The 27,596-nt window shown below is 38.0% G+C and overlaps 1 protein-coding gene across 4 annotated transcripts in view; it reads right to left on the minus strand.

Annotated features, from left to right (window-relative positions):
• LOC131538716 (zinc finger protein 658B-like) overlaps window positions 1-27,596 on the minus strand; it is a 72,612-nt gene that overhangs the window by 8,969 nt on the left and 36,047 nt on the right. For all 4 annotated transcript variants that reach the window (XR_009270649.1, XR_009270647.1, XR_009270648.1 and 1 more), the window contains one exon: window positions 251-319. The gene's annotated coding sequence lies outside the window, so the exon portion shown is untranslated. The remainder of the gene's footprint in view (window positions 1-250; window positions 320-27,596) is intronic.

Raw genomic sequence — 27,596 nt, forward strand, 5'->3', positions numbered from 1 at the left:
GTCCCTGAAACTATAAAAAGAAATATTGGCACAAATCCCGTGTTTCTATAGGGAGAACTATTAAACTTGTTTGATCAACTACACAATTATCTAACATACATTTTTTTTTTAAAGTACCCAGTTCATAGAAAATAAATTTGATGCTTCAGCAGCTCTAAATATGATCCCTATTACAACAAATCTAAAACTAAACCACTTATCATCTTCAGCAATCTTCACCTTTAATGAAGAATCAAGATTAAACACCAACCTTTGTTCTTCAGTATCTTCAATGTGTTTCATTCTGCAGGATTTTTGGGAGGAGCTTCAGAATTTCTGTCTGGAAGTGTAGAATATTTTTTATTCATCAAAATATGAATTAATCAAATATAATCAATGTGAATATAGCCATTTATGTATCAAGTTATTCTACTACTATAATCATGTATTTGCCTGTGTGTATAGAGGCCTGTTTGAGAATGAAATGTGCTGACATTATCAAAATACACTGAAGCTGCACATCCTGTTTGGACATTAGACAAAATATATGATGGAGTCTCCTCATTTCACTTAAAATTGAGGCCTTGTGTCTACTTCCTAAAAACAGACTGGAGGCACAGTCAAAAAAGAAAAAAAACAATAACAACTATGGGCCAATAACAATAACGCTCTTTTGGCGTTAAAATTGTACTGTCATGTTTTAAGACGCGCAGTGATGATTTAAGACGTGGACAGTAATTTTTGCGCTTGACCTTATTGAATATGCATTTGTAAGAGTTTCCCTTTGAGATGCAAAATTTATGGGAGGAGAGTATTCAAATGAATCACGCAATATGATTTACTAACGTTTACGCTCGTCAAATTACTGGTATTTGCGCCATTATTTAACCCCCAAAAAATGTCTTAAACTATTTTTCGCTTGAAATGTCTGCAATTATTGTTGCTAGGAGAAGGCACCACAGAGAACAGAGAGCGGGTGGTAAAAGGGAGAGGATTTTTCCACACGTATTAATTTATTTGGAAAAAACACATTATATGAACATATCGTTTGCCAAGCCATGTTATTTTTAATTTGCTTCAGAAAATAAAAAATGACTTTGAACCCTCAACTAGGAGTCATGCAATACCAGGGCTATCAAAGCTTCAAACAAACCTTCATTTTTTTGTCCTCCGGTTCTTTTCAGTGTACTGTGGCTTCTTTTTTTTTATTCTTTATTGGCGACTAGGCTAATTTGCGCTGCGCTTGGTATATTGCGTTGGTTGATATGTAAATGAGATGTTGCGTCTGTGTTCTTTAATTTACGCATTGTTAGTAAATCACCCTCAGAAATATCCCCTTCCATCAGCGCTGTTTTAGAATTGTGCTCTCGCGCTAATTTTCCGTTTAGTAATACTGGCCCCATGTATGAAATGTATTGAACGAGCCTTGAGGAAAAACTATATAAAGAGTAATAATTATCTCTGAGAATAAAATGGCATCAAAACCTCAAGACTTCGAGAGTGATTTCTCACAGAAGCAGCAGACGCTGCTTTTTTTTTTTTTTACTAATTTACACATTTAGGCATATATGTAATTGAAGCAGAAGAGACCAGAACCTTACAAATAAAAATTGTTGTCATATTACTATATCAAAAGTAAGAGCATCGACACAAAGATCACATCAATTTAAAATCTCATTCAGAAACACTGCACTCACATATGTGGTAATTCACACATTTTATGCATTTCTGTTTTGTCAATCTTTCTATTGTTAATATTTCTATTCATATTTTTTCATTCTGCCCCCTGGATTAACATACGAAAAGATCTGTGTAGAAAAATAATATAATTTAAATTCTTCCAAATATAAAGTGAGGCTTGGATGTAAACGTCCAATGCAGTGATTGGGTAACAGCTTGCATTTTAAAATTTGTGACGGGTCTCCTGTTCTTCCTGCTACGGCCGGCCAGTGGGTGTGGTTGGGAGACTCATCAAGTGAACCGTGTACACCTGTTCTTCCCTCTATAAAGCTTAGGCTTTGTTGGCATGGTGGCTGTCCTGCTCACGTTTGGTCTTTGTTAATTTTGACTTTGTTAGTCCCTTAAACTTGGTTCTGTCTGATGCTTTGACTAATGATGTGTCTGACAGAAATTGTGTTTGATCGTGCTGTTTTTTTGGTTCATTTAACTTCCTATTTATGTTAATAAACATTTTCGTTGCGACCAAACCAAACTGACTATGTCCTCCAATCTTTTGTCACGGCTTTGAGCCGGTCGTGACAAATTTTCGATGTTCTGCCATTGCAATTGTTTTGAAAAATATCTCATTACATAGGCAGGTGTTTCGGCTAACAATGTGAAACATTTATATGTATTGCACATACTTTATAAGTCCTGGATATGGCAAATAAATTAAGTACTGAGTTACCACAGGCTATGTTTGACTATGATCAATAATAAAACAAAACAAATTGACACCCATCTTTATGAACCTCTACAGGAAAATAACTACAACACAATAATATGTCCATGTCAATCTAAATATAGTTAGACTTTGTTGTAACTACATTCACTGTAATAAAGTAATTCGATCATGTTACAAGTTTGTACAGAAACTGAAATGATTTAACATTTAAAAATAAAGAGCACCACAAAACAATATTTAATCTAAATTAACATTTATACTAACATCTCACAAGGCTCAAATTAGGCTTGATGTAAATATTTAGCAATTCCATTATATTTTAATGAAATTAACTAACAAATTTGATTCAAAGATATCTAAAGAGCATAAATGCTATAAGTTTGATTGCAACATATAATCATTGCTGTTAATAGTGTTCATTGTCTGTTTGGTTACGTAATTTTACTCTACATTTCTGCCATATGTACATCAATTTGACAAATCACCTCTGATAAGCTACTACTAAATATGTTGTAGAAACATAATTTTCTGTAAAGCTGCTTTGCAACGATTTGCATAATCAAAAGCGCTATACAAATAAACTTGAATTGAACTGAAAATGAAACTGCAGCAGCAACACTTCAGATGGATTCCTGTCAATTCTTATCACAGATCTCAAACTTTTGACTTTGGACCTGACATTCAATAACAGTTTCTTACTCCAAACATCAACACGATCACACAAACAAACACAAAAAAGTACTCAAAACTGCTCAGATCTGAACGAATAAATTTTACTCGAAAAATCACATGGTTGACCTTTCAAGATGGTGGCTTGTTTGTAGACGTGTGCGCTGGTTTGTCCTTAAAGGTGCTGTATGTTGGATTGACACCTAGTGGTTGAACTAGGTATTTCAGTCCAAATTCAAAATATTGGAGAGGGTTTTTTCACCCGGGCCCTCCTCCTCATACTTGATGCACACGCAGGTTGCCAGACTGATGACACCAACAGGAACGAGCGCACATGACGATGAATGACATGAAATACGCTGTGTTTTCCGCCAACTGGCAACCCAGGGTGCCAAAATACAATTGGGTAAACTGGCAGTGGGCGGGTTTCACAAATCAAAACATACACAGACATTCCGGCCCGGAATGCACATTTTCAAAGGAGAATTACTGACTGTAGAATTGTTTTTCATATAAACAAGTATGTTAACTTAGCATGTTTCTTAAATATCTGCAAAACATATTATGGTATTTTTATGCTTTAGTAGATAAAGTAGTGTCAAAATTCTACATACAACACCTTTAACTGTTTGATCTAAGTGTTTGAAAATTATGAGCTATATCACGTTCATGGACACTAGGGGTGTGACAATACATTTAGCTCATGAGACGAGACAAAATATAGATACTTAGTTCACTAGAACGAGACATTATTTTTATACTATTTTCAAGAAATTTTCAAATGACAAAATATTTGTCTTTTAAATCACAAATAGCAAGACGCTGAGCTCCACAAAACAATGTAGTTGTATTTTGAAATATTTTTAGTAATGTAGAGCCGTAACTAACAATTATTTTAAATTAGGTAAACAAGTAATCTACTGATTATTTTGACAATTGAGCAATCTGATATTTTTAAGTAATAAAAATAGACCTAAGTGAAAAGCAGGCTTTAGTATGACTACATTTATATATATTAAACTAACGATGAGACAATAATAATTGGTTTGAATAAAGTATAAAAAACCAAGTAATCACATGGTTTTATTGAACAACACTTAAAATACATAAACTCGTACTTTTCAAGATTTCAAAAGCTTGTGGCTTGAAAGGGCTTAAAGATAGAGATCTACTGTAAATTAGAAAAATGTTGGGCATGACCTAAAGTTTATGTGGGGTGTAAATATACACATCTAATTTGCATATTATGATGTCATCAGGGGCGGCCCTCTTGAATTTCATAATATTCAGGAAATAGTAGATATTGAATTGATATTTCAATTCCAACAATAAAAAATTTAAACCAACAATAAAACAGGAGAAAGTACTAAATTATTACTATATTACTATACTATATAGTAGTAAAACGCATGTGAACAGTAGCCTACTTTTTGATCAGTTCATCAGTAATATTCAGGAAATAATAGATATTGAATGGATGTTTGAACTTATTTGCATGTTTTTTTTGTCTTTTTATCCTCATTCCAAATGATCAGGAAAAGAGGGAAATCAACAGTAAAACAGGAGAAAGTAGTAAATTATTACTTGTTAGAATTAGATCTTAACAAGACCGAGATCTGAAGTCTGGTTGTAAGAAGAAGATAAACTTTTTCGGGTACCCGGGTTGCAATGATCAAGACAAGACACAGATGTCCCGTTTAACCATAGCTCTCAGCTTTTAATAAGCATCAGGGGATATATATACAGAGAAAGAAGAAGTTACTTCATCAGTTTATCACAAGGTCAAATCAGACATCTAAATCTTCTAAATATGGAACTGTGCTTGCCAAGCAATCAGGCCAAAGTTCAGAACATATTCCATTACTAATAGCAGACTCAGCATACATCAGCACATCAGTTGTGCAAAAGGACACAAGAGTGTTTCTGCCAGAATCTAACAGTGGCCACTTTAAGACACTATAATGTCTTACCTACTAAACACTCTGGTGCAGATTTATAAGAAATCATATATGTATTGATCAGTACATCATCAATAATCAACAAATGCGTTGTTAACATAAAATTCAACAGTTAATGAGTAACTCTGATTAATCTGGATTGATTAGTAAAACAAACATACAAAAGATTACAATGTTGATTCTTCTGGTTCTACCTCATGTAATGCAACATATTCATCTGCAACATCTTCAACAACTTCAATTGCATGTTCCGTAACAGAATTAATTAGTCTTACATTAGGAACAAATGTTCTCAAGCTCTGCGCACTCAACATCACTTGGTAAGTATTCCTTGTCATGAGAGCGGTGATCGAGCGGTTGACAAAAACACACATACATTGTATTATACATGGTGCTAGTATCAGTAAGAACAAAGATAAAACAACAATAGGTATCACAGTATGGAAAATCCAAGTTCCCCATCCACCCCAGAGAGTGTTCAGCCAGCGGGATATATATACAGAGAAGTTTATCACAAGGTCAAATCAGACATCTAAATCTTCTAAATATGGAACTGTGCTTGCCAAGCAATCAGGCCAAAGTTCAGAACATATTCCATTACTAATAGCAGACTCAGCATACATCAGCACATCAGTTGTGCAAAAGGACACAAGAGTGTTTCTACCAGAATCTAACATTACTATATTACTGTGCCATAGTAAAATACATGTGCCTATTTTTTGATCAGTTGACCGGCTATCTGCCCAATCAGGTATCTAGGTGACAGTTTATAGTTCTTGAGAGTATGGTACCTCTCATTGCATGGCACAGCGCACAGACCTACCCCACACCGACTGCACCTGTACTGTCTGCCGGCGGCCCTTTGAGCACACGCGATCAGAAAAAAAGGAATCTGGCTGATCATCGGCAACGCGATGCCTCTCCAAAGGGCACTACGACCACGTCCACCCCTGCCAGCCCCATCCCCGTTGGGCAAAGGGTCCAAATGATCACTTGTTGGTGCTTCGTGAACACTCTCGCCTTGTGTGGCGGCACCATTGCACTGTTAAGATATACCGGGAGATGTGCGATCATTAGACAGCCAATCGTCATTTCCAAAAGGCAAATATTCCCCTTCAGAGTCAGAATAGGCGAATGCCATTTGCAACACATCCTCACGGTACAACTTTTTATAAGCCATTTGGCGATTTTCTCTCACAAATCTCACAATTTACTCAGACGCTATGAACTGAACTGCTTCCGCATCAATGACACGATAGCTCACTTGCTCTGCTATTTCCTCGAACAATTTTGGTCTAGAATCGAAGTACTACATGTCTGCCATCTAGTGGTAGGGAATACAAATGAGATATTACACTATATTAGGAACTACAGTCTATTTAATCGCAATTTTGTGACTTTGGCGCTTAGAGGGTTAAATCACAAATAGCAAGACGCTGAGCTTCGCAAAACAATGTAGTTGTATTTTGAAATATTTTTAGTAATCTAGAGCCGTAACTAACAATTATTTTAATTTTAAATTAGGTAAACAAGTAATCTATTGATTATTTTGACAATTGAGCAATCTGATATTTTTAAGTAATAAAAGTAGACCTAAGTGAAAAGCAGGCTTTAGTATGACTACATTTATATATATATTAAACTAACGATGAGACAATAATAATTGGTTTCAATAAAGTATCAAAAACCAAGTAATCACATGGTTTTATTGAACAACACTGTTAAAATACATAAAGTAATATGCCTATACTACATAATATGAACATAACCAACTTAAGTACATTAAGTATTATAAGTTTATAACAAATACCTCCAGAGGTGCCTGGTGATGTTTCACTTTACAGCGTGATTCAATGACGTTTAAATCCATATAATTTTAATATTTGGTCACATGCAAACTCAGAGCAAAGGTTTGAACTTTTATTTTGAAATTGCAATGTACAACAACAGAAATATGTTGATGTATTCTCCTGTGCTGTCATGGGTTTCTAAATTGGTTTCTAAAAGATTTACTTTCTAAATCTAGTGAGATAACGCACTGTTTTCCCAGATGAACAAACATACTCTGTTACTGTCATAACCTCAGTTGACTGAGATACGGAATGAGTACTGCGTCTTTGTCTTAAAGACGTAATGGGAACTGAAACCTTATTCAATCACGCAGTGAAACTGAACAGTGTGTTAAAAATGCGGAGCTGCATGAGCCTATGGCAACGAAGCCCGCCAGAATGGGTGGAGCCATCTGGCTACATAAGCAGCCGTTTCGCCATAGGCTCCTAAGGTTACTTCGACTGAAGCGACGACTGAGTCGTGCAGTTACCTACCTAGCACAGCAAGGTATGCAGTACTCGTTCTGTATCGTCGATACTTCACTCGTACTGCGTCTTTGTCTTCGTCTTAAAGACGCTGTGGGAACCCAGTACAATCACGCAGGAACGACTCCATAATATGCCTCCTTAAGCATTCAATGCCCATAGGGAAGCATAACAATATACTCCAAGGCTAAAACAGGCTAAACTCATAGAGATCATGCCCAGCCTGGGTAATCGTTCCATATGACTCTTGCATTTTTGGCACACCTCGGGCTGAAAGCATGCAAGCAAACCAACCAGAGACCTTGAGCACGACTCGGTCAAGGACTCTCTGTCAAAATTGTTCCCATAACGTAGAGTATGCCCACTTATGCAGAGGACTCAGGCCTGTAAGGCCAGTTCGTCCAGGTTATAAAACCTAGCAAATGTGGACGGCGAGGTCCAGTGGGCCGCCGCACAGATCTCTGTAATAGACACACCACTAGACCACGCCCACGATGAGGCGATGCCTCTGGTGGAATGGGCTCATACTCCGATGGGGCATTGCAGGCCCAAGGAAGAGTACGCTAGCGTAACGGCATCCACTATCCACTTAGAGAGTCTATGCTTTGTGACCGGATGCCCTTTGACGCGGTTACCGAAGCTAATAAAGAGTTGTTTCAACCTCCTAAAAGGGGTGGAACACTCAAAGTAAATACTCAAAGCTCTGACAGGGCAGAACAAGGATAACTCCCAGTCCTCTTCAGAGGGAGGAAGCGCAGACAGCGTGATGTCCTGAGCTCTGAATGGAGTGGAAAGCACTTTGGGCACATAACCCTGCCTTGGTTTTAGGACGACCTTGGAGTCGTTGGGCCCGAATTCCAGGCAGGCAGGGCTAATGGAGCGCGCCTGCAGGTCTCCAACTCACTTGACCGACGCTAGTGCTGGGAGCAGAGCAGTCTTTAGCGACAGTGACCGAAGGGTAGTAGACTGTAGTGACTCAAAAGGAGGGCCCTTCAAAGCCCTCAACACAGTGGGCAAGTCCCATGTAGGGAGTGTGAGGGGGCGAGGCGGATTCAGCCTCTTGGCACCCTTCAAAAAACGGACAACCGAGTTGTTCCTGCCCACTGATTGGCCTGCTATAGGGGTATGGGAGGCCGCTATAGCTGCTACGTACGCCTTGAGTGTGGATGCGGAGCGTCCCCTATCCAGCAGCTTTTGCAGGATGGACAGAACCACCGATAAGTCAGAGGTAGACGGGTTTTCACCGCGGGCTAGGCACCAACTGGAGAAAACAGACCACTTAAGGGCGTAGAGGCATCTTGTAGACGGGGATCTGGCCTCAGAAATGGTGTTTAACGCTCGCTCTGGGAGGCTGGGAGGCTCGCAGGCTCCCGTCGAGTGGCCAAAGGTGTTGGGCCCACTGCTCGGGCCGAGGGTGCCATATTGTCTTGTTCGCTTGAGAGAGGAGATCTCGTCTCAGGGGAATGGGCCACGGGGCTGCTATGAGCAGCTGAGTTAGCTCTGACAACCAGGGTTGGTTCTTCCAAAGGGGGGACATCAAAAGAACCTTGTGTCCTTGTTCCTTAATTCGCCTGATAACCTGCGGGATCAGGGCCATCGGGGGGAACGCATAGAGGAAGAGGTTGGGCCAGTCGAATAATAAGTTTGGCAGTGAGAGTTGTCTTCTGAGGCGAAGAGGTCTATCTCGGCCTCGCCAAAGATCTCCCAAATCCTCTGAACCATCTGCAGATGGAGCATCCTCTCCTCTGAGGGGACATTGCTCTGAGATAACATGTGCGCTCCCTAGATCAACTTGCCCGGTATATACAGGTGCTGGTCATATAATTAGAATATCATCAAAAAGTTGATTTATGTCACTAATTCCATTCAAAAAGTGAAACTTGTATATTATATTCATTCATTACACACAGACTGATATATTTCAAATGTTTATTTCTTTTAATTTTGATGATTAGAGCTTACAGCTCATGAAAGTCAAAAATCAGTATCTCAAAATATTAGAATATTACTTAAGACCAAATACAAAGAAAGGATTTTTAGAAATCTTGGCCAACTGAAAAGTATGAGCATGTACAGCACTCAATACTTAGTTGGGGCTCCTTTTGCCTGAATTACTGCAGCAATGCGGCGTGGCATGGAGTCGATCAGTCTGTGGCACTGCTCAGGTGTTATGAGAGCTCAGGTTGCTCTGATAGTGGCCTTCAGCTCATCTGCATTGTTGGGTCTGGTGTCTCTCATCTTCCTCTTGACAATACCCCATAGATTCTGTGGACTGTGGACATCAGAAAACACAGTGAACCAACACCAGCAGATGACATGGCAGCCCAAATCATCACAGACTGTGGAAACTTAACACTGGACTTCAAGCAACATGGATTCTTTGCCTCTCCACTCTTCCTCCAGACTCTAGGACCTTGATTTCCAAATGAAATTTAAAATTTACTTTCATCTGAAAAGAGGACTTTGGACCACTGAGCAACAGTCCAGTTCTTTTTCTCCACAGTCCAGTTAAGATGCTTCTGACGTTGTCTCTGGTTCAGAAGTGGCTTGGTAGCCCTTTTCCTGAAGACGTCTGAGCGTGGTGACTCTTGATGCACTGACTCCAGCTTCAGTTCTCTCCTTGTGAAGCTCTCCCAAGTGTTTGAATCGGCTTTGCTTGACTGTATTCTCAAGCTTGCGGTCATCCCTGTTGCTTGTGCATCTTTTCCTACCCAAATTCTTCCTTCCAGTCAACTTTGCATTTAATATGCTTTGATACAGCACTCTGTAAACAGCCACACCTTTCAGTAATGACCTTCTGTGACTTACCCTCTTTGTGGAGGGTGTCAATGTTCGTCTTCTGGATCATTGCCAAGTCAGCAGTCTTCCCCATTATTGTGGTTTCAAAGAACAAGAGATACCCAGAATTTATACTGTAGGGAGGGTCATTTATTCAAACTCAAATGTAAATATTCTAATATTTTGAGATACTGATTTTTGACTTTCATGAGCTGTAAGCTCTAATCATCAAAATGAAAAGAAATAAACATTTGAAATATATCAGTCTGTGTGTAATGAATGAATATAATATACGTTTCACTTTTTGAATGGAATTAGTGAAATAAATCAACTTTTTGATGATATTCTAATTATATGACCAGCACCTGTATGCTGCTCTTAGCGAGCGCAGGTTGGGTTGGGCCCATTCCAGAAGGCACTCTACCAGAAGGCAGAGGCGCTTCGAGGAGAGTCCTCCTTGGTGATTTATGTAGGACACCACAGACATGCTGTCTTCACACTACAGACTTGGTTCTTTCAGGGGGCTAAGGCTGTTTCACAGGCCTGGATCACCCTGATATGTAGGCGTCCATAACGCCATGCATGGGATGGAACCCGTGGTTTCAACCAGCGCTGAAGGGGACGCATGCAAAGCAGGCCCAGCTGTAGTGCTGGCGATTCTGCGGCCATGAGGCCCAGCATCCTCTGAAACGTTTTGAGAGGGCATACGGCACCGATCTCGAAGGAGGCCGCGAGTTTTCGCATTGCCAGAGCACGTTCTGGCGTGACTACGGCTCTCATCTGAGCCGAGTCGAGAACTGTTCCCAGGAACGATATCCGCTGGCTGGGGGACAGCTTGCTCTTGGCGAAATTGACCTCGAGTCCCAGGCGCTCCAGGTGGCTGAGGAGGGTTCTGTGCGATAATAGCTCCACCTCTGACTGGGCCAGAACGAGCCGGTCGTCGAGCAAGTTGAGAATGCGGATTCCCTTCTGTCTCCGAAAAAGTGCAGGGGCCAGAGACAGACCAAAGGGAAGGACCATGTACTGAAAAGCCACTCCCTCGAAGACGAATCTCAAGAATCGTCTGTGATGGGGGACTATCTGGATGTGAAAGTATGCGTCTTTCAGGTCCAGAGAAAAGAACCAGTCCCCTGTGCGAATCCGTTACATTAAACATTTTAGGTAATATAATCAGATTACTTTTAGATTACTTTTGATTTAACTTGTTTATCACATTGATTTAAATAGCATTACCTTGTACCATAATGATGCAAAAAAAAAAATGCAACGAGTAAGAAAACTTGTTCCATTCATTGTAATTTACAACATGAAGTACATTAAACATATTACATCAAGGTTTCCCAAACTAGGGTCCGTAAAGGAACTGCAGGGGGGTTGTGAGTTTAATGAAAAGCTGACAATTAATTAAATCATAATTTTTTTTTAAATGAAAATAGATCATTTTAAAACAAACTCCCTTTCGAGGGAAGTCTCTTCACTTAGCGGCCATATTTGCAAAGCCTCCGGGCAGCTCATACAAGACCTATCTTAATGAATGGAGGAATCCTGAAATCTCAAAAACTGCTCGCTGAACTCACAATTAAAAGACATATGTCAAATCAGCAACAAAAATCTGAAATTGCCCCATGAATGTTGTTTCTTATGCTCAAATAGAGTTTAAAAAGCTTATTTTTCAGGCTAGACCAGCCAATGTGCATGTGGAGTCATAATGTGCTTATACAGCGCATGTTCATTGGCTGGTCTAGTCAGGTTTCTATGGGAAATTTGGCTCTTTCTTTTAGAAGGTGGGACTATTCCTCCATATTGCGCGTTGCAGTTTCTCCCATTCATAAGTATAGGAGTGAGCCGTCTTTGTATTTATATAGTCTTTGTTTTAAATAAACACTTACTAAAAAAGATGAAATATTTTTATTTACCTGCATGCCATGTGATCATTAATAAACATCAAAGAAACCGTAAACATGCAAATGTGATGTTTTTAAATATTTAAAATTTCAGGGGTACTTAAAGCAAATATATTTGATGAATGAGGTTTAGATGACAAAAGGTTTTGGAATGCCTGCATTACATGTAACTAAGAAATAATGTGAATATGTGCATTTTAATTAGTTATAATTAATAATACATGGTTAAAAAACCTACATAGTAATAATTCAAATAAAAATGAATGTGTTCAGCAGTAGTTGATGCAATGTTGAAACCCTTCTTTAACCTGAAATGATATTTGTAAATCCAGTGGTCAAATGCTGTCGCCACCTGACTAATGACTGATCTTTGTGTGAATGTCCACAAAACTGGACTATATATACCTATATAATATGTATATAATCTGTAGATTATTTTAGAAAGGAAAATTTAAAATATGAAAGAGAAATTAGGGAGAATCAGTGAATTGTGAATAATTTATTACTATTGTGTGAATATTATGTAATCATGTAATCCATAAAAAAGTAACTGTAGTCTGATTTTAAAATGTATTTTAAAATGTAATTTACTCTAATTACAAGTACTTAATTTTTGGAATCTGACTACGTAATCCAGATTACATGTAATCAGTTACTACCCAGCTCTGTGTGCGAATTTGCGAGAGGATCTGCTTCAGCTTAATCGTCCTGAACGACCTCTTCCTGAGGGTGCGATTCAGTTGTCTGAGATCGAGGATGGCCCGGAGGCCGCCATACTTTTTGGGGACAAGGAAGTAACCGCTAGAAGCCTGACTTGCTCTGGGGTGGAGGGACAGTTTCTACGGCACCCTCTGCCAGCAAAGTCATCACCTCGGAGCTCTGAACAGATGATTGACAGCTTTCTGTGTAGACATCGGAAATTCAAATGCAAAAGGATCTCATTTGCGATTTCATTTGAGTTTTGGCAGGTTACATGCACGATGCAGAGAAAGTGAAAAACCAAATGTGGTAATTAATATTGCTATTTAAATATGACAGGCTCATAACTCGTAAGACATGGGAAATACAATTGCAAATAGAATTTGCCTTTTCATTTAAAATGTGGCAGTCACTGTGCGTTCGCAAAAGCGAAAATGCAAACGGTAATGCAAGATTTGCAATTGCATTTGGATTATGTCACAATTTATGCGCCCACATGTGGAAAACGCAATTGAAAATACAATTTGCAATTGCTTTTGAAAATAGTCCGGAAAATCCTTACATGCTGACGCTTTCCGTTTAAGAAATCTGAATGTAGTGCGTGTGCAACTGTAGCGCGCATACTTTGAACAATAACGGTCAAAGAGGAGAAGCAGCTGAGAAATCGAGTGATTAACGTGGTTAACTTGTTAAAATGTATTTCAAGATGCTAAAAAGGAAGAAATAGTAATACTTATCTGATCTGCATCCTAAACGAACAGTTTTGGGTGAACAATATCTGTTGGTGAGTTGTTGAGCTCGTTTTATTGTATGTGATTAGCACAGGAGTCCGCTGTTACATAGCAAAAGATATCGTTTAACAACTTATATTAATGAAATATTAATGTATGCTGTTTATAATAAAACGTCATTATAGAAAACACTGGAGTAGTGAGTACAATATGTCTGTTCTGCCACCATTTTGAGCTGTTTTGAATGTCGTTGTGTTTTACGGTTTTGTATAGCGCTATTTTAATTATTTGTATTGATGGAGTAATAAGATGTTCTTATGGCCTGTTAAAAAGTTTGACATTGGACAACGATTCTCCCGTGATATGTGAGCGTACATGGAGAAGACATGCATGAAGAGAATTAAGGCAGCTGTTGTCAGCGAGAGGACCTGCAGCGTTGCCTGGTAACCAACTGACCAGATGCACAGAGCGCTCTTTAGAACTTCCGCATAGTTTTAGTTTAGTTTAATTTTTGCACAAGAGTAAAATAGATCAAAAATAATAATAAAATACAATCCATATACTGTGTAGAGAGAGGCAGAAAACCCGAAGGGCTTATTTAGAGCCTCCACCTAAACAATGAAAAAACTAAACAAAAAACTCATAAAACTAAAAGAAAAACTTTGATTACATAAAAAATATATAAATACAAATGATTACAAATTAATGACAACATATGTCGAAAAAATATTTAATAAAACCCAGAAACAATATACTCAAAAAAACAAACCATATGGTACATAAAATAAATAAAAAAAGACAAGATAGATTATTGCATTTTAAATGATCCTTTATACATCTTTTATAACAAGCCAGTTCGTAAACTTCCAGTAAAGCTGATTTTATGTTGTGGTTTATATAGCTAGAGACTCTTGAGACCCTTATAGACATTGAGAAAAAAAAATAATAATAATTGCAACATCATAAATAATGATAGCATAACAACAATGATAGATGATGCCTTTAACATTAAAGATGCTATCTCCCAAGTGACATCATGATGGTATTATTGATAATCAATTTTACTGGCTGTGCAGTAAAATTCACTTTGTAGATATACTTTTCATGAAAGATGACATGAAAGAAATGTGTCTCCTAACGAAAAACAAAGACTTTTAAGATGAAAATGTTATTAAATTATCATTATAACTAGTAGATGGCAGCAGAGGATCACTCATTAGCTCAGCTGCCATTTCAACTCCAAATGTGTGTGCTTCTATTGTACTGAAGTATAAAGTATAGCAAGTGCAGGAATCACAAAGTCTCATGTCATTTTATAAATAAATATATACGCCCCGACACCAACAGCATATAAGGGAGAATTATTTAAACTAGTTAACTACAAATGAAATAAGTTCATTATTAATGGTATAACAATTAAATAATGCATTAAATATTTTGAAATATTTTTAGATTTAATTTAGTAACTACATTTTTTAAGTTTTATCTTTAACTGGAAAAGCTGCTAAATATATTCAGTCAACACAGACTTGTTACTGTTGTAGTTTTGCTACTCTGAATGTAGTCTGAATCACTTAATGCAGAGCTATATTTTGACATTGGCTTGTCTTCCATTATCAATGTCAATCATAGCAATGAGTCGCTGAACAATTTAGCAGATTTACCTGCGTAATATTTAACACCTGCGTTTGTCATTCCTGAAATGGTATACGTGGACGTTTTGTCCTCTTGGATAAACAAAAATTTCTTCAAATTGTGAATGGATTTTGTACAGAAACTAAGCAAAGAGCGCTCCTCTTACAGCACAGTAGAACTGACTGGAAATGACTGAGCTGGCTCATCTAAAACCAGGAAGTAATCGTGCATATGGTCAACTGACAGAGCATTAGTGATTGCTTTGAAATAAATTGGATACAGTATTTTTCATACTTTTTCCTGGTTTTTGAATGTTTTTTTTTTCTCTCTCTTTTTACATTACACACAAACTGAACTTTATTACATTTATTGCATGAAATGAACAGTATTATACTCCTCAAAGGGAAATTAAACTGATTTACGATATCAAATTCAAGTGATTGTATAATTTGCTATTATTATTATTATTATTATTATTGTTGTTGTTATAGTAAAGTGTTATTTTTTTATATTCAACTTCTTCTGGTCTCCTGGTATAAGCTTTATATCCTCCTCCCCAATTCTTTTCGAGTCTAGAACTGGTCTAGTAGATATTTGCATTGGAGGATGCAAGTGCTACATACTGTATGTGTGTGTGTGTGTGTGTGTGTGTGTGTGTGTGTGAGAGAGTTCTTGTGACAAATCAGGACATAGATGTGTATAATGACAAGGGTATGACAGGTATCACAAGGAGAAGATGACTTTTCAGGACATTACCCCATGTCCCCACTTTTCAAAACGCTTATAAATCACACAGAATGGAGTGTATTGAAAATCTGAAATAGCAGAAAGTGTCCTGTAAGGGGTAGGTTTAGGTGTAGGGTTGGTGTAGGGCAATAGCACATACAGTTTGTACAGTATAAAAACCATTGCGCCTATGGGATGTCCCCACTTTTCACAAAAACGAACATGTGTGTGTAAGCGTGTGTGTGTGAAAGCGAGTGTGTGTGTGTGTGTGTGTGTGTGTGTGTGAAAGCGAGTGTGTGTGTGTGTGTGTGTGTGTGTGTACTTGTATTTATTAGTTTGTGGGGCCCGGTGACCAGTAGCCCACCAACGGTATGGGGTCCAACAGCGTTGTGGGGCCCAAAATAGTGGGCCCCACACCGATTTCAATGTAAACGGCCTAATAAGCCTCTGCTCATATGCCTCATGCTTTTTTTTCACTTTCCCCACAAGGTGATAAAAACAGGTTATGAGTGTGTGTGAGTGTGTGCTCTCTATCGCCCCTGCAGCCGGGAACGTGGTATTGCAGCAGATACACACTAACGGAAGTGTGTGTGGCTTTAGCCAATGAGAGAGGCCCACGGAGAGGGAGGAGCCTGTAGTTTAGTTGGATGCGCCCATGCACATTGTTACTGGGTTTTAATCTTTAATTCCTCTGGTTTGACTCTGTTCCAACGGAAGAAACACTTTGTGTAGGCCTAACTGTAAGCAACAGGTTGCTGTATATTATTGAACTATACATTTGATATAGTTTCATGTATATTTCTAGTCGTGTTTACCGAATGATGTTTGATGAAGTAAGGTTTTAATCAGATGCTAACGTTAGCTGCTAAAAGCGCACGGATTCGGTCACGCGGCGTTTAACCGGAAGTTCCACGCGCTTCGAACAAACGGAAGACACTCTTCTGTGAGAAACAGGTGGGTGAAGTTATTTTACTCTGTAACTTACATGATATTCGTTTCAATATTTACTCAGTTTCATAGCGCAACTAAATGATAGTTAATGATGTACCATTTTATTCAGATCGATAGCTCATAATCTTTGAGCTGATAATGTAAGATCGATAGCTGATAATGTTAGCTACTAGGCTAATCGATAGCTGATAATGTTAGCTATTAGGCTAATCGATAGCTGATAATGGTGGCTGAGAAGCATTTTATTGCATTAACGTCACATAATTTGACTCCGTGTTCTTTATAGCCTAGTTTAGCAAAAATCCATTAATGTAACAATATTGGTTTGACAACGATTTCACAGACTTTTTTGTTTTAATTGATCAGAGATGATTGCAGATCACGTGCAGCTGACAGACTATCTGTTTATCGATCTATCTTATTTGGCTGAATATATCTAATTATTGTTTCTGTTTTATATCTGTGGTCTAACCTGTGCCTTAAATCACTGAATATTAAATGTAGTTTTTTCCCCATGCAAATTTCATTTATTTTTAGTGAGTTTGTGTAATTATTTTCACAGAGCCACAATGTTGAAGAGGAAGAGGAGGATACGGCCTGTTGATGATGCCAGGACATGCATTCTGTCTTTGAGGAACAAGCCGGGGTTTGTGGAACGATTTATCGATGGTAACAAAGGTATGGGACAGCATATTACACATGAATTTCTTAGCACTGATCGTTTGCATACATTTCCGTGATCATGCATATCTTTGTTGTTGGAAAATTATAAATTAGCATTGGTTTTTTAAAAGTGTCCACATTGTGTGTTAATAACTTGACATAGACCCAACTTCTGTTGATTTATTAGGATGCCTGGATCCTTAAAGCCTGGAACACACCAAACCGACGGTCGGCCGTCGGGCAGTTTTTGTGCAGCTGCCGACTAAGTTTTCTCTGTGTGTCCCGCACCGTCAGCTGAAATTGGTCCTCGTCGGCTTTATTTTTGCCCGATTCGACATGTTGATTCTAGCTGACAGTCGGCAGTAGTTCTCTCATGTGTTCAGTGCAGCTTTTTACCCCGACACGAGGCAACAACACAGTCGGCTTTTATCCGTGCTAGTTCGTCGTCGTCGGCTTGGTGTGTTCCAGGCATTAGTCTTAAATTTGTAAATGTAAAAATAAGGCCTTAATTGGCATTCAAATGTCTTAAATCCACATTTCAAAGATCTTAAAATGCAAAATTGCAATGAACCATGCAAGACATCTGAACTCCACACTGGCATGCTGACGGTCAGCTCTCTGTGCGCACATACTCGAAGCGTCATTTTGTGCAGATATAAGTCGTAATATTAAATTTGTGTAATATAAATATCTGATTAATCTCACATAGGATGCGTTTCGTTAATTTAAACCACCTGCTAGAAAAGTTCTTCAGTTTCCCGGTGCTCGTTCTCTTCAGCTTTAGCGCACGCGCTCTCTCTCTGACTGCTCGTTCTTTCTTTCAGCCTTTAACATGCGACCTGTCATGCGCAGCTGTCTGTCATCTACATTACTCAGCGATCAAATAAGATAAAAATTCGCTTTGGCAACCGCCAAAAAACGCAATATGTGGTGGCACTGCCACGAATTAGTCTGTGTGTGGGAAACACTGGAGAGACACACACACCACACGCATCCAAACAGGTGGTCGCTGAATAAAACTCACACAAATACCACGGAACAACTTCGGCATTACTTAATCCTATGACCAGTGTTTGTAACAGCTACCGTATGCATACGAATAGCCTACAACTAGCTATAAATACAATGGCAAGCAGTTTTATAGAGGCATTCGCGTTTTCCATTTGGACCCACAAACTTGCTTAGCTATAGTTGCAAGCACATATAGAGCAACGTGTTTCCACTTTCAAAGTGTATGGCAATATTTCAGCTAAGTCAAACAGTTAAAAGATGCTTTGAAAGTTTAAAACTTATCGTTGTCTTGAAGAGCAGATTCCAGCACTCTGCTGGTGGGGGAGGGGCAGTGCAGCGTCTCCAGCAACACAGAGCTGCCTGTGGACGCCTGTCTGTAAATAATGCCGGGAAAAAAACTATCGGCGAACGCAGCAGCCGTTTATCGGCCGATACACATAAAAATATATCACGCAAATATCGGCCTGATATATCGGCTGATCACTAGTTCACAGTGCATTAACTAATGTTAGCAGATACAAATTTGGATCTCAGATGTCTTAAAATGTTGAGCTTAACATTAACTAAGATTAATAAATGCTGTAGAAGTATTGTTCATTAATTGTTGGTTCATGCTAACTAATGCTAACAAAATTAAACCTTATAAAGTGTTACCATTTTTTTAATAAAGTTGACCATAGGAGTGTAAAATTAACTTTAAAAGTTAAGGAGTCTTACACTTGTTCAAGCTAGGCTACTGTATTGTTTGATTTATGTTGAAGTGTTTCAATGGCTTTTAATGGCGAGTCTTTTATGTATACAGGCTATCAAAGTATATCAACATTTTAATTTAGATTTATCTGCCAATATATTGGTTATGGGCTTTCAAATGTAAAGAATTATCGGTTATTGGTATCGGCAAAATTTTCATATCGGTGCATCCCTAATTCATTTTATTTTTGATGACCATTCAATTTCTGTAGTATTTCTGACTTGAAATGCTAAAAATCTGGTCTCCTATATACTTCTATAGACCTTAACCTCAGCTATAGTTAATTTAAAGCCAGAAATGTCCATTGTTCCTTCCTATATCGCTGAGCAGGGTGATCTTGTGTGTTTGCATAGAAGTCAAAATGATGTGCAGGTCTTAAATGTTTTGAAGATGTCTTAAAAATGGTATTAAAAAGTATTACATTGGAAGTGCTGATACCTGCAGATACCCTGATTATAAAGGCAGTATGCTTTAATATAATTTTGGTATGGTTATACCACATCTGTATGTGAAGGGTTAAGGCAGGGCTCTACGGTAACTTTTTTTATTAGTCAATTTTTTAAAAATGTGCTGAATAGCACAGCTACATCTGTTTTCTGCAATTTGTATTTCATTATAATCCGTATATTAACCTGATTATATATGAATAGCTATGTGATCTCATATATGCATGATCTATTTCTTAACTTTTTGTCTGATTTCCAGGGGCCAAAGCAGCAGACTTCTGTTCTAGAGACCAAGACATCCCTAACAGAGCACTCTTCCCATGAGGACTCCAAAGATTCTGCCCCACACAGGTAGATGAATAAAGTTGACTCCTCAAACTACTCAAGTCTTGCCCTCATGCTGCATGTCAAGCGCTCACACACACACATTTCTAGTCTTGGCCTTATGGGGCCCTCCCTCAAACTAATGAATTCACAGTTAAGCTCTCACACACACGTTTCTAGACTTGGCCTTATGGGGCCCTCACACACACACACGTTTCTAGTCTTGGCCTTATGGGGCCCTCCCTCAAACTAATGAATTCACAGTTAAGCTCCCAAAACACACACGTTTCTAGACTTGGCCTTATGGGGCCCTCACACACACACACATTTCTAGTCTTGGCTTTATGGGGCCCTCACGTATGGATCTCACTCATAGTGATGTTACATCATTGGGACAACACCTGTCAATATTTAAACTAGTGTTATTGCAGGGGTAATTCAACACTCTTCAAGCTGCTGCATGTTCAGAATGAGTATTTTGGATATAATGCATTGCAGCATCATATTTGTGTCCGTGACACTAGCTGTTACCTCTAGAAAAGATGAGTGTATGCTCTTATATTTCAGCTGTGCTAGATGAGAAACTGTTTTCACATGAGCTAACTTTTGTTACTTTTAAATGTCTGAAACGGTAAACAAAAAGGTCAGTTCTTCATTGTTTTCTGTTTTTTTGTCTGATTTCCAGGGGCCAAAGCAGCAGACTTCTGTTCTAGAGACCAAGACATCCCTAACAGAGCACTCTTCCCATGAGGACTCCAAAGATTCTGCCCTCACACAGGTAAATGAATAATGTTAAATCCTCAAACTACAGGTGCTGGTCATATAATTAGAATATCATCAAAAAGTTGATTTATTTCACTAATTCCATTCAAAATGTTAAACTTGTATATTATATTCATTCATTACACACAGACTGATATATTTCAAATGTTTATTTCTTTTAATTTTGATGATTAGAGCTTACAGCTCATGAAAGTCAAAAATCAGTATCTCAAAATATTAGAATATTTATATTTGAGTTTGAATAAATGACCATCCCTACAGTATAAATTCTGGCTATCTCTTGTTCTTTGAAACCACAATAATGGAGAAGACTGCTGACTTGACAATGATCCAGAAGACGAACATTGACGCCCTCCACAAAGAGGGTAAGTCACAGAAGGTCATTACTGAAAGGTGTGGCTGTTTACAGAGTGCTGTATCAAAGCATATTAAATGCAAAGTTGACTGGAAGGAAGAATTTGGGTAGGAAAAGGTGCACAAGCAACGGGGATGACCACAAGCTTGAGAATACAGTCAAGCAAAGCTGATTCAAACACTTGGGAGAGCTTCACAAGGAGAGAAGTGAAGCTGAAGTCAGTGCATCAAGAGTCACCACGCTCAGACGTCTTCAGGAAAAGGGCTACCAAGCCACTTCTGAACCAGAGACAACGTCAGAAGCATCTTACCTGGGCTGTGGAGAAAAAGAACTGGACTGTTGCTCAGTGGTCCAAAGTCCTCTTTTCAGATGAAAGTAAATTTTACATTTCATTTGGAAATCAAGGTCCCAGAGTCTGAAGGAAGAGTGGAGAGGCACAGAATCCATGTTGCTTGAAGTCCAGTGTGAAGTTTCCACAGTCAGTGATGATTTGGGCTGCCATGTCATCTGCTGGTGTTGGTCCACTGTGTTTTCTGAAGTCCACAGTCAACGCAGCCATCTACCAGGAAATTTTAGAGCACTTCATGCTTCCTTCTGTTGACAAGCTTTATGGAGATGCTGATTTCATTTTCCAGCAGGACTTGGCACCTGTCCACACTGCCAAAGGTACCAAAAGCTGGTTCAATGACCATAGTGTTACTGTGCTTGATTGGCCAGCAAACTCGTCTGACCTGAACCCCATAGAGAACCTATGAGGAAGATGAGAGACACCAGACCCAACAATGCAGATGAGCTGAAGGCCACTATCAGAGCAACCTGGGCTCTCATAACACCTGAGCAGTGCCACAGACTGATCGACTCTATGCCACGCCGCATTGCTGCAGTAATTCAGGCAAAAGGATCCCAACTAAGTATTGAGTGCTGTACATGCTCATACTTTTAATTTTCATACTTTTCAGTTGGCCAAGATTTCTAAAAATCCTTTCTTTGTATTGGTCTTAAGCAATATTCTAATATTTTGAGATACTGATTTTTGACTTTCATGAGCTGTAAGCTCTAATCATCAAAACTAAAAGAAATAAACATTTGAAATATATCAGTCTGTGTGTAATGAATGAATATAATATACAAGTTTCACTTTTTGAATGGAATTAGTGAAATAAATCAACTTTTAGATAATATTCAAATTATATGACCAGCACCTGTACTCAAGTCTTGCCCTCATGCTGCATGTCAAGCGCACACACACACACACACACACACACGTTTCTAGTCCTGGCCTTATGGGACTAGTGTTGTCACGGTACCAAATTTTCAGTATTCGGTACCAATACCAGTGAAAATCCACGGTTCTCCGTACCAATTTCGGTACCACATGCTAATTAAAAAACATTTTTAATAATAAAATCAAACAAATAAAATGTATAAAAATCAATGCCATTCTTTATACTTACTTGAATTGTGTTTCAAGTTTTTGCGCAAGTAATACAAGTATGAAAAACAGTAAACAAGTTTCACTCAAATTTAATTTGTCTTTTAAATAATGAAATTTAAACATTTTATTTTTTTGGTAAAGAGGAGGGTAAAAGGGGATTTACTATTAAAATTAAAATATGGAAGAAATAGTGTGATTATTTCTTTAAAAATAAATATTTATTATTTTTTTTCAACAGTAGTAATAGTATCACATACATTCTACTAAATAATAGTAATATATTTCTGGCACAATGTCTTTAAGATTTTGAAGGGTTGCCGTGAATACTTTTAAATTTCTGTGTGTAGCTATATGATATGAAGCTGGTTTTACTCAAATGAAACGGTAAAATGCTCGTGAAGTGACTCTTAGAGCAGTTCTGTAGACGTTTATGTATTTATGTCCTCATTGAGACGGCAGAAGCTGAAATCACCGCGAGTGTCACGCGTGCTTCAGTGTGTGTAAAGAAAAAAGTCGCGCGTCTCTGCCATTCATTCATTCACACAGAGACTCGCAGAACATGCGGGATTCATATCTGAATCGACTTTTGCGGCTTAATATTTACAGATACTAGTCCGTATCGCGATTTGACTTAAATGCAATGACCTACTTTTGATTAATTCATCCAAACTTTGACAAATTCCGTGACATTCCGTGCCAAACTGTAACTTCCGTTTTTATAACTGGATTCCGAGATTCCATCTGCGTTTTCTGCATCGCGGAAATCATAGGGCCGTACGCGTCAAGAACTGGGTTGACCGGGTTCTCTGTACCACCGGTACTTAAAAAAAACTGGTACCGTGACGTTTTCATTTTTTTAGTACCGACTTGGTACCGAAGTACCGGATCTTTTGACAACACTATATGGGACCCTCCCTCAAATGCTCGCTCTGTCAAACTAGATAAATATTTGCTATTATAGGAGCATGTTCACATGTTTGTGCTAATATTAACTCTTAATGTGTATTTTTTTTTTATTATTTAGGTATTTACTACCAACGGGTTTGCCCTAGTGAACTATTCTGAAAGTGAGGAGACGGATGAGGATTATATTAAAGACAACCCTCCCACTCCACACTGTGATTTTGTTCAAAAGAAGTTGAGGAATTCAAACATTCAGGTATGCCTCAGATACTGTACTTTAAAATGCTGCTGTTTCTATAAATGGTTCAAACGTCCTTCCCCTGTGACTCATTTTAATAGAATGTAAGCCAAAACTTGTACTGTTGATCATTGCTTTGTCACATGACACAATGTTATGCATGATAGATCCTAATCCAGTCAGTGTTGCTTACAGTTAGTTTATATTTTGATTTGTCTTTTTCTTTAATAAACTTTTTTTTTTTTTTTTTTGCACTCAGATGACTTTATTCCAGAAGCACATGAGCCTGAAGTTGAGGACAGTGTGACATCCATGCAAGAACCTACTTCCACAGTGCATTCCCAATACCAGAGAAAGTCGGCAAAAAAGAGAGGTGAGTTTAGAAATGTAAAGTGGATTGATGGTCCCGTTCGTCTTGAAGACACAAGCTCTATTCTGAATTATATTATTTGATCAAATTTTTACTCTTGATTCTTGATCACTGCACATTGATAGCTGTCACAATAGGTATGTTTACACATTCTGTTTAAGGTTGTGAATCAACTATAATCAGAATATAAGACTGAGTATTGTGATAAGTGCTCCAAATAAATATTGTTGAATAAAACTATTGAAATACCATTCAATTGAGCGTAAGGTTTAAAGGGATAGTTTACCCAAAAATGAAAATTGTCATTTACTCGCCCTCATGTTCCAAACCTGTATGAGTTTGTTTCTTCTACTGAACACAAGAAAACATTTTAAAGAATGTGGGTAACCAGACAGTTGATGGCACCACTGACGTTCATAGTAGGGAAAAATACTATAGAAGTCAGTGGTGCCATCAACTGTCTGGTTACCCACATTCAAAATAAAGTGCTACCACACCTTTTACTGGTTTGCACTTTATTATTATTAGTCAAAAGTTTTATTCAGAAACAAACTAAAAGAGTACTTTTAGTCTCTGAACCAAGTCAATATGGCAATGAATGACCTGTGCGATCAATCCAATAGTCTTTCAGTTCAGATTAAGGTTTAAAAATCCTAAACTTAATAACATGTTCTTTTATGTATACTTAGGTAAAGAACCTGCTGTCAAAAGAAGCTGGACAACAGATGAATGTGCTGCAGTAGAAAGACACCTAAGGAAATTCATTGTGAGGAGCCAAGTTCCAGGAAAAATGGACTGTCAGCGCTGCGTTGATGCAGAAGCTCAAGCTTTAGGAAATCGAGACTGGAAGGCGGTCAAATACTTTATCAAAAATCGCATTTCTGCCATAAGAAGAAAAGTAAAGTGACATACAGGTATCTGGATGCCTTCCCACTAGCATTCACATCGGGACATGCGTTCTAACCCTTTTCAACAAAGTTGAAATTGTTTTCTTCATTGTATTATCCTCTTAAATGGTTGGTTGTCATTTACTCTCCGCTGTCATTCCAAACCCATAAGACATTTTTTCATCTTTGGAAAAGAAATGAAGATATTTTGAATGAAACCTGAGATGTTGGTTGCTCCATTGTTTGCATCGCCGCTCTGTCCATTACTCGAGGGGTTCCGATTGCATCAGGCACTCTAAAGCGCTAACCTCAACAAAACTAAGGAAACGCTTTGCTGTCTGTTCATCCTAAACTTTCAAGCTTCAGAACATTTATAACGTAAAAGTAATCCATGTGGTTTAATCCCAAATTTATGAAGTGATGTGAATGCACTCTGAGTAAATCCACTCACTTAACGTTATCCAACAATTGCAATAACTGTGAACTGGACTTTGCATTGATGCAGAACACACAATTATACACATTTTCTGGTTAATAGGGATTCTTCGCCTCGTATGCCCTTTTCCTTGTTTGTTATATGTCGCTTTGTCCTGTTTTTGTGCTATTGTTGATCTCACTTAATCCGTCTATTATACATATTATCCACCAATGCAATAACTGTGAACTGGACTTTGCATCGCTGCAGCACACACACAATTATACTCATTGTTTCTGGTTACTAATGATTCTTCGCCTTGTATACAATTTATCTTGTTTGTTATTTGTCGCTGTGCCTAATAATGTAATCTCGTTATATAATTGCAATGACAATAAATTCTTAATTTATTAAATTATTATTATTATTATTAATGCTTTGTATGTGCCAAAAAACTTAAATATTGAAATTGCTCCATAAAATTGGGATTAAACCTCTGGAGTCACATGGGTAACTTTTTTTCTCTATGAATGTTTTGAAGTTTGAAAGTTTAGGATGAACAGTTTTAGAATGGAAATCATTCAAATATCTTCAGGTGCGTTCTGAAGATGAACAAGTTAATGGGTTTAGAATGCCTTGATGGTGAGTGAATGAAGGCAGAATGCTCATTTATGTTAGTTTTTTGTTGTCTAGCACTATAAAAAATAAAAGGGGTTGATCCTGTCAAAAGTCTTTTAATTTTAAATGTTTTATACCCCAAAAAAAGACTGACTCTTGCATTGTAATGCTTTGAGTTGCTTATAACATGTTTATTGCTGTTAAATCTTTTACCCCTTTGAAATGTAAAATGTTGTATAACCTCTGTATGGAACCAGCCATTCGTGTATTACCAAATACATGTTCACTGAGGACAAATCATGTTGTAAAGTTGTTTTTTAATCCTGTGTTTTGTGTAAAATATTACTTGTGGTATTAGTGCTATAATTCCACAGGGTTTTAAAGTCTGCTTGAACCGGAAGTCGCAAATGACTTTCTCCCGTGTTGTGACGTATTTCCAAGTGAAACGGAATATTGAACCGAGGGCAGGGTTTTACTTTAGCGCTCCTCCTCTCCATCTCTCGCTCACAGCAGACTAACGGTTTGAGGGGAGTGGTCAAGCCTACGTCATCAGAAAAGGAACTCCATTTCAGACCGGAAGTAACTTTTCAGACTTTGATTAAAGATTACCACGGCAAACAATTTTTCTGTGTATTAACTTGCACGGATTAATTGTTCACCACAAGACTAGTAATATGCTCTAACAAAGTAAATGGGGTCAATTTTTATTTCATGTCGACTTTAAAGTCTTTGTTCATCAGATGAATAGGGAGTTTTCATGTGAAGTCCTCAGTTTAAAGGAGTAAATTATCCTTAGGCCGCAGTGAACATGACTGGCTAGGAACACAACTTCATTAGAAATGGACTGCAGTTCATTCAATGACCAATACAATGTGGGCAAAGTACAGTTGGTGTCTTGCAGACTGAAGTCATTCAGGCTGAGACCAAAATTTGAGGGCTTATTGGTTTAGAAAAGTCTGGATTGGCTTTTTTATGCCATGTTGATGCCTAAGATAATACAGACCTGTGCAGATTAATTTAGAGGATATACATTAGAATCTAAAAAGGTTTCTATGGTAATCAAGGGCAAATAATGGAAGTAGTTGATGTTTCTAGATGTTTGGTCCCTGCTAAGATATAAAGATTAGAAATGTGTGTGTATCCGTGAAAGTGGACCCCACAAGTTCTAAATGTTTAATTAGGCCCCACAAGTGACACAAAAACGCATGTGCAAGCAATTTTGTTTGAATTTTGTATTATTGAAGTGATATTTCTTATTAGGAACTGCTTGTTATATTGCTTGATTTTTTTATAAGTGTGTAGAACCATTGGAAATGGTGGACCCCACAATTGGGCGAAAAACGGTGGACCCCCTTAAGGGAGAAAAACAAGTATGTGTGTGTGTGTGTGTGTGTGTGTGTGTGTGTGTGTGTGTGTGTGTGTGTGAGAGCAAGTGTGTGTGTGTGTGTGAGAGCAAGTGTGTGTGTGTGTGTGTGAGAGAGAGAGAGAGTGTGTGTGTGAGAGAGAGAGAATGTGTGAGGGAGAGATAGTGTGTGTTTGTGTGTGTGAGACAAATCATAATATATTGTTTCTTAAACTTATTAAAATACCTTACTTTACTGTAACTATCTGTTTTGCTTCTTTATCATATTTATAGTGTGTGATTTAT

Source organism: Onychostoma macrolepis, chromosome 04 (genome assembly GCF_012432095.1).
Source record: "Onychostoma macrolepis isolate SWU-2019 chromosome 04, ASM1243209v1, whole genome shotgun sequence".
In the NCBI taxonomy this organism is placed as follows: domain Eukaryota; kingdom Metazoa; phylum Chordata; class Actinopteri; order Cypriniformes; family Cyprinidae; genus Onychostoma; species Onychostoma macrolepis.